A 7,575-nucleotide genomic window follows, 5' to 3' on the forward strand; every position below is an offset into this window, starting at 1 on the left:
ACACAGTCCAGGCATCTGTTTCTCAAGGGAAGTTCTCCCAATTTTCATAAAAATTCTCCTGGAGAAGTATCAGTTGATGAAAGCAAACAAACTAATCCAAACAATTGTGGATCTACCATGTGGACAGTAAATTATTATAAGCACTGTAATTCCATTATTTATTGGCCCTAGATGTCCATTACTGTGGTATAGCTTCATCAGAGGATGCGCTATGAAAGGGAAAGAACTAATTTTCTTAGGAAATAATTCTCGGTATACAAACACTCATACTTATGTATACACCTTCACAGGTCCTATAAAAGAAATATTTAATTAAAGGGGGTTCTCTGACAAATGAATCAACCAATCCATATTGCTTTGAATTAAACACCAAAAGATAAGTCATTTAAAAAAAAAACCCTTCTATTTGTTCTGTGATTTACGTTTTACAAAACATCACTACATACATGATATTTGGTCATGATGATGGGGACCGGGATGAGTATTTCTGTCTTGGTCATGACAGTGAGTTGGGTTCCCAACAGAAATAGTTTAAAGGGTACACTATAGACAAATATTCACTATTTGTTTATATGGGACCTTGACTTCCAAGCATTTCGCTCAACTCCCCCTCCCCCCGCCCTGTGACCTCTCCCACACCACTTTCATTGTCCCCAGCCAAATTCAGAGTCTAATACATCACACTGAACATATATCTTGATCATGTCCAACATATCTTGAAGCCTTGTTTTTATTCTAAAAATTTATATGTGAATTTCAACCATTCTGCCATAATATGTCCATATTCATTATGACATAAATGGCTCTCCCCTGCCTCAAAATCTTTCAAGAAAATGTAGCATATTGATCATGTGACTTTGAGTACACCAGCATATGATGTCACATATGGCCTGCTTAAATGGAGAAGCCCTTCTATAATGCTGAAATATCAGACCCCAATGGACTGAAGTAGGTACAAAAGAATATTCAGCCCCAAATATCCATCTCTCTGTCTGTTACCCTGGTACCCACTTATCCTTCTTGTAGGAGTGGGGAAAATATTAGGAAGCAACTGTCAAGGGGAAGAGATCCTGGTCCTTAGTAGACCATGCATACGGACTTCCCAGGAGAGGAGAGCAGAATAATGCAGTCCAAAAGGAGAAGCCACAAGGATACACACAAAAAGAACAGAGTTAGGGGCGCCTGGGGGGCTCAGTCGGTTAAGCGTCTGACTTCGGCTCAGGTCATGATCTCGCGGTTTGTGGGTTCGAGCCCCACGTCAGGCTCTGTGCTGACAGCTCAGAGCCTGGAGCCTGCTTCAGATTCTGTGTCTCCCTCTCTCTCTGACCCTCCCCTGCTCACGGTGTCTCTCTCTCTCTCTCTCTCTCAGAAATAAATAAAAAACATTAATAAAAACATTTTTAAAAAAGAACAGAGAGTTGGCCTCCTGTGGAAATAACAAAGCTTTTGATTTCTCTGCATTCTTAATTTTCAGTTTTCACTTCTTAGTGCTATAGCCATTCGCATGTTTAATCTTGACCCATTCAAATGCTTCCCTTTGAGAACTGAGTGGGACTCTTTTTCCTCCCAGAGGCTGGATTCTAACTACCATGATTCTCCTACATTTTGAACTTTCCTCTGCTAACACCAGGAGCTTCACAATTAACCACAGACATTGTTTTCTACAAAGGGAAATTGACATGATATGATACAGTCGTATCTAAAACATTAGGAGATTAATTCTCCATCTATGCTATTTCTTCCACAAATCAGCCTGGGGTCAATGGATAATTCAGCTCTTTCATGTCTTCTGATTTTCTACTTTGGGGGACATCTAGACGGTACTGAATTCAATTGAGTCATTGTTTTAATAATTTTCACCAAAGCCCCATTGTACTTTCTACCAACAAAATCACCTTCTATTTATTTGTCATCTCTAGACATGATGTTGTGCCATCAGGTCCATTAGACAGTTTACGCAATGCATAGCAGATAAAAAATACCTAATGTGTGTTGGCCCCTGGGTGAGTGTCAGGGGCTAGCACACTGGGGTGGGGGCTGGGCCAAGAGAGCTGCCCTTAGGTGATCTGGAGCCTCGGTTTTGCATCCCGGGCCCCAGACCCGGGCCCTCTGCCCTGAAGCCATGCAGGACCGGGTCATGCAGAGACTCAGAGGGACAGCCAGGTGCCTATCCTACCTTACTGCGCCCATGGCACCTGCGGGCTTTTCATCGTGTGCCAGATACACTGACGGGGCTCTCCAGGCCCTGCCCATACGGCCTAGCCCAGTCTCGCTGACCTCAGCCCTGTGCCCTGCCACCTGCTGGCTCTGGAGTCAGTCCTGGGTCTCAGCAGAGGCCCAGGGATGCCCCAGAATGGGAACAAGCCAGTCTGTGGGCAGACGAGATCCCACTTCATTCAACACTATCACTAGTTATTTGATAACCACAGAACCCAACTAGGCGCAATTTATATATTTTCTATTTTTTAATTTTAGAAAGAGAATGGGAGCAGGGGAGAGGGGCCAGGGGAGAGAAAAAGAATCTTAAGTAGACTCCAGGCTCAGCGCAGAGTCCGACAGGGCGGGAGGACCCCCTCCACCTGGGGACCATCACCTGAGCGGAAATCAGGAGTCCCGCCCGCAACCTACCGAGTCACCCAGGCGCCCCTAGGTGCAACTGTATGGACAGTCATGGCGTATGTGGGAAGGACGGCAGTTGCAGGGGAAACCTGCCATTGGGGAAAAGCTGTCCAGTCTTCTGTTCCAGAAAATCCAGCAGAGCAGCACCGCACAGGCCCACGCCCCACAGCCGCGTCGCCGGCACGCTGTGGGCCAGCTCAAGCCCAGTCAAGACCCCATCCTGGGGTTTTTTGCCCGATGTTCCCACTTGAACTTCAAAATGCGTGGGTTTGCTCCAAAGGCATGTTCGGGCTTGGCTTGCACAACTTCGGCTGACCTCCCAGCCCCGCAGTCTTCCTGTTTTCTCGCCCGCCTCTTCCCAACACAACGCGTATGTCTCCAGACGATGGACTACCAGCCTCAAAGCATCAGGGCAGAGGTGGGAGCGGGCGCAGGGCACAGCAGCGACAGGTACCGGCGTGGTGTTTGGACCCCAGATCAGTTGCTCTGACAAGTTTCCAGCGCCTGCCTGGGGAAGACCGAAGTAATGCAAACAGTTGTCTCTTGTTTGGTTTTGCTTGTATCTACTGACAAGTCGCTCATAATCCAAGGAGGTGAAGGGGAAATATCTGCCTCACCCCTCCCTCCACTCCCCCCCCACACTGATTTGTTCTGATGTTTCAATGCCCCACAATACAAAAGAGCCATGAAATTTTTCTTAAAAAAAAAAACAAAAAAAACAAACACACACAAAACAAACCTAATCTCAATAAAACAAAGACTCTGACAACATCTCTGTGGGATTAATAACCATATTTATTGCCATTTAAGGATCAACACACACAAGTTAATTCAGTTACTGCGAGGAATCCAGCTAATAAACGGAAGAGCCAAAATTCAAGTCCAGGTCTCTGTTGGGGAAGTAAGTCCTTCATAATTTTACTGTCTTGTGTCCTACCCTTTAGTACTCATCTCGGAGAATTTAAACTCTTAAGTTTTCTTTTCCAATGTATCTCATGTTCCTTTAATTTCTCTTTTCCCAACAATGTATGCAAGTAAATGAATACTTTTGTTTAAAAAAACAAAAGTATTTTTAAATCTTTTTTCATTTCAAGACAGAGAGAGAGAGCCAGATAGAGGGGGAGGAGAATTCAAAGCAGGACCCTGATCCAGGGCTCGATCTCACTAATTGTGAGATCATGACCTGAGCCAAAATCAAGAGTCCAAAGCTTAACTGACTGAGCCACTCAGGCACCCCGGCCAAAAGCAATTTTTAAAAAAGAAATGGTCTATCAAGGAAGAAGAAAACCAAAAAAAGTAAACCTTTGTATGGTTGAAATATTTTTCATTATTTTAAATTTATTTTCTGCAAACTAATAAGAAAAAAAAGACTCAATAGTTCTAGCCTTTGGCAATATTAGAGAAACCCCCCCACCCCCATGCTCTAAGAAGACAGTACATCGTTGCTGAAGTATATTTTTACCTTAGAATTATAGTATATCTAGTCTTCTCTGTGGCACAACCTTCAGAATTCCAAGATCACTTTTAATTATACTTTTAAAATTATAAGGAATTTAGAGACAGCTAGGAAAAAGGGAAGAAAATCTGTTTGGAAAAACCATTTCCAATAAGAAATAAAAGGACTAGGCTGTAGGCATGTGTGTGTATGGTGAGAGAGAGTCGAACTGAACTGAAAAGCTCCCCAAAGTGGGAAGGGAAGCACCTTGCCCTTTAATAATGTTCATCAAAAATGTTTGCCTTAAGTCATCAAAACTGTGGCTGATTGGCTAAGAACTTCTAAAAACTTAGAAGTTATGTCAGGTCCAAGTTGAAGTATGCTAAATAGACTTAAAAAAATATTGCTTTCACCTTTAGAAAAACAACTTTTTATTTTTATTTATTTTTATTTTTTATTTTTATTTATTTATTTTTGAGAGAGAGAGAGAGAGCATGAGCAGGGTAGGGGCACAGAGAGAGGGAGACGCAGAATCTGAAGCAGCTCCAGGCTCCGAGCTGTCAACACGGAGTCTGACGTGGGGCTCGAACCCACGAACCGTGAGATCATGACCTGAACTGAAGCCGGAATCTTAACCGACTGAGCCACCCAGGAGTCCCTAGAAAAATAAACTTTTTAGATACTGGTTTTCTATAGTGTCACGTAGCAATTTCCTAAGCGCCAATTTCTTTTAGGGTGATACCTTACTTTGTTGTTCATTTTATCACCATCATTGTCTCACTGTCATTGTCATCTTTGTTATTCTGTAGTACTTCTGCTTTCTTTTCTTTGAGCTGACACGGAGCTTGTTGAGAATGATGCATTATGGTTGGGTAAGTTCATGTCTATTACCATGTGGACTGTTGCAATAAGACTACTTATGTTTGGGGCGCCTGGGTACCTCAGTTGGTTAGGTACCCGACTTCAGCTCAGGTCATGATCTCGCAGTTCATGGGTTTGTGCCTGCATTGGGCTTTGTGCTGACAGCTCAGAGCCTGGAGATGCTTCAGATTCTGTGTCTCCCTCTCTCTCTGCCCTTCCCCCATTCATACTCTGTCTTTCTCAAAAATAAACATTTAAAATAATAATGATAACAGTTATAATAATCTATATGGGTTACATAGCATGATACTAGAGAAAGTAAGACAAAGATTAGAAGTCTAAAGTGACAAAAATAGTACAGAACTCTGAATATTAATTTTATACAACTTTATGATCAATTTCTAGTGTCAGCAAAACCTTTCTTTAAAAGTCCTTAAAATCCTTTTTCATTGGCTATTCAAACATGCCTAATTCTAAATTAAGCTACAGATTGAATTCATATCTTCTTTCTTCAGGAAACAAAAATAAACAAATGTCATGGTCTATTTTTATAAGAGAGAGCTTTCTAAATGTATTGGCTTTAAGAAATTAAGAAACAAATTGCTTATATAGTAGTATATCCAAGAGCCTTTCCACAGGAAAAGTAGAGACATATTATTTCTTGTTTACCATTTCTTAAAACCACTCCTACAAACAGACGTGACCCACAGTATGATTTAAAGTAATCTGGAGCATACTGTGTGTGTGTGTGTGCGTGTGTATACATATATATATATATATACACACACACAGACACATATTTGTTTTTAATTCGTTATATATGTGCCTGTTTGGGACAGTTCACTCTCAATTACTAGCTCACTATGTTAACAGACTGAAGACTTATTCATAAGGAAATGTGTGCCGTATATCCTCTGTCTCAGTGGCGACGGCAAGCAGTTTGGGGATATGACTTATGTTACAAAGAATGCTTGGTGTGCAAATGGAATACATTGTTCAACCAATTTAGAAAAAATATATGCAAAACAATATGTTTTCCATAAATATCTTTTTGGTAATATTGGAAAAGTAGCTAACATATTTGCAACACGTCCTCATATCTTATTTTATTCAACAGAACTAAAGCAATAAGGCTGATACGAAGCAATATGAGGGGAGGACAGTGAATGCCATGTTGTGCTCCAAATCCACGTGGAAAGATTAGACGACACACAGAAGACTTCCAAGTTACATTAACCTGTCCAGTTTTAGCTTTCCCAGTTCATCTCCAAAACTATCCAAATGCAGCTATTTTTTCCCTACAACTCTACGACGACTCACGCACGGATCTTGCTGCTTACCCAAGAACCTTGTTCATAAGTAGACAAATATTTCTAAACATAAGATTCCAAGGTGAGCTGAGGCCAATCTCACGTGAAACTGCACAGTGCAGATGGTCTATCAACAGTTAATTAAGTAGCGAGCCCTAAAAGGGCAGTGAAACTGCAAACCCAAAGGCTGCAGTCAATTCCAGGGCCCTCTAAAGAGGGTACCAAAACTTTCTGAGAGCTGGCATCAGGGCTCTGTGACCTCACTGGGAGAACCAGACAGCAGTACAGTGTACATGCACGTACACACACACACACAAACACACACACGCACGCACACACACACGCCACACTAAGGACCAGAAGGCTGAATCCCAGACAAGGGCAATGGCTTGGGATGTAGGTAATGAGATCTAAAGTCCTCAGCACAGCTCTTCCGTCGCTGTCAGCATCTTTAATCTTGTTCAATGCAACTGGGATGAAAAGTCATTAGCCTTTCCCATCTGTTCACATAATTATATAAAACAGGAATGGGGGCCACGTCCTCTTCCTGGATATCCCTGTCTATGCTCATCGGCCCCTAGGAGCTTCCCACCCCGAAACCTCCAGAAGACGCTGTGATTATGAGAACGGTATTTCAGAATACTCAAGGCAAACTGGTTTTGCATGAAAATATGCAAGTCACTTAAGCCTTCTAAGCCTTGAGTCCTCCGTCTGTAAAATGGTGTCATTGGCACTGTGGAATAGGTAGAAACGTGTGCAGGCGGAATGAGATAATCCGTGTGAGAACAGAGCATGGTGACACATACGTTATCACTGCAGAAAAAAAGTTTGAGCTGTTGCAATGGTGACGATGATGAGGGTGGCGGTGGTGGTTTCCTTAAGGTCCATTTCTAACACATTATATCATTATTTAAATATATAAGTCAGTGCCTGGCACACAGCAGGCATTAGATTAATCTGTGTTGATAGAATCAGCATACTTTGAATATAACGGCATAACCCAGTAGCACGGATACAAACAATGTCACATCACAAAGTGAATATAGCTCATTCTCAGGGAGGTTAAATGAATAAACTCCTCCCCTGCCCATCTAGTAACCAATCGAAGTGGGTGAGCAAGGGTGTCGCCATCCTACCCTGTTCTATCATGACCTCAATCCATTGTCACCGGGGCAGGTCTCACTTGATCAACACAAGACACCTGTGAAGCAGAGAACAGGCTTTTACTTCAAACACGGGGGGCTAAGTGATGTCCAAAGGGATAGAACGTTTTGCTTTAGATCCTTATGCATGCCTTGGGCAAATGGATTGGAAGCTGATTTTAGTGCTGTGGGTGAGGGATGGCAGACA

The 7,575-nt window shown here is 42.5% G+C and overlaps 1 pseudogene; it reads left to right on the top strand.

Annotated features, from left to right (window-relative positions):
- Nucleotides 1–2,343: 2,343 nt before the first annotated feature.
- LOC120228346 lies at nt 2,344–2,934 on the top strand (annotated as a pseudogene).
- The last annotated feature ends 4,641 nt before the right edge of the window (nt 2,935–7,575 follow it).

The sequence above is a fragment of the Hyaena hyaena genome, unplaced genomic scaffold, assembly GCF_003009895.1.
Source record: "Hyaena hyaena isolate Hyena2069 unplaced genomic scaffold, ASM300989v1 scaffold_22, whole genome shotgun sequence".
NCBI lineage: Eukaryota > Metazoa > Chordata > Mammalia > Carnivora > Hyaenidae > Hyaena > Hyaena hyaena.